At 36.7% G+C, this 744-nt stretch overlaps 1 protein-coding gene across 20 annotated transcripts in view; it reads left to right on the forward strand.

Annotated features, from left to right (window-relative positions):
- Nucleotides 1–744, forward strand: part of LOC107567371 (protein tyrosine phosphatase receptor type D) — a 304,365-nt gene that overhangs the window by 114,172 nt on the left and 189,449 nt on the right. The window lies entirely within an intron of this gene.

Raw genomic sequence — 744 nt, forward strand, 5'->3', positions numbered from 1 at the left:
TTATGCATTTGAGGGGAAATAGCTGAGCTATTCACTCACGGTCAACTAACGTTTAATGCATTTTTTGATGTTGATATAAAAAATTTAATATATTCAATTTTCAGGTTTATTGAGAGAAACTGAAGTAGTTCTGGGAAAAGTCTCAGTTCTGGGAAACTTCCTGCTTGATACATTATTTTACATTGTTGAAAATATCAAATGTTTTAATAATCTCATTCAGTACGTCACTCAAGAGCAATTTACTCAGCTTGATATGAAAGTCTTTGAGTGTGTGTTATTCTGTATGAGGTGATTTGAGGCTTTAATGGAGGTCTTGTTCATTTCCGTCTCGCTCGCGGTGCGCTTTAACTGAAGAGCGAAGAGCTTGTGCAGAGATTTGTCTTGATTGACTCAGGAAAGAGTGGCTTCTAATGAGCGCCGTGTGTCGGACTTCAAATCATAATGCTTAGGTTTTTAAAATGTGAGAAGCAATTTTATAGAAAATGCTATTTTCTTTTTGCTTTTTTTGTGGTGAAGAGATCTCTATTTTTCAGTAAAAGTGACTCTCAATCTCGCTTCTAGATCATTTTGTTAGTATATGTTACTCTATAAACCTCCTGGAGAACAGGAGCCTTTTCTAGCAGCAGCACTTCTGAATTCACGAGGCCCCAGACATTTAGAGGAGACCATAGAGCAGGGCTGCACAATGTTGGGAAGGAGAAAAAAAGCTAGCATTGCAATATTTTATTTTTATGCCATAGAGAT

This window comes from Sinocyclocheilus grahami, unplaced genomic scaffold (assembly GCF_001515645.1).
Source record: "Sinocyclocheilus grahami isolate Dianchi unplaced genomic scaffold, SAMN03320097.WGS_v1.1 scaffold1151.1, whole genome shotgun sequence".
Classification (NCBI taxonomy): Eukaryota; Metazoa; Chordata; class Actinopteri; order Cypriniformes; family Cyprinidae; genus Sinocyclocheilus; species Sinocyclocheilus grahami.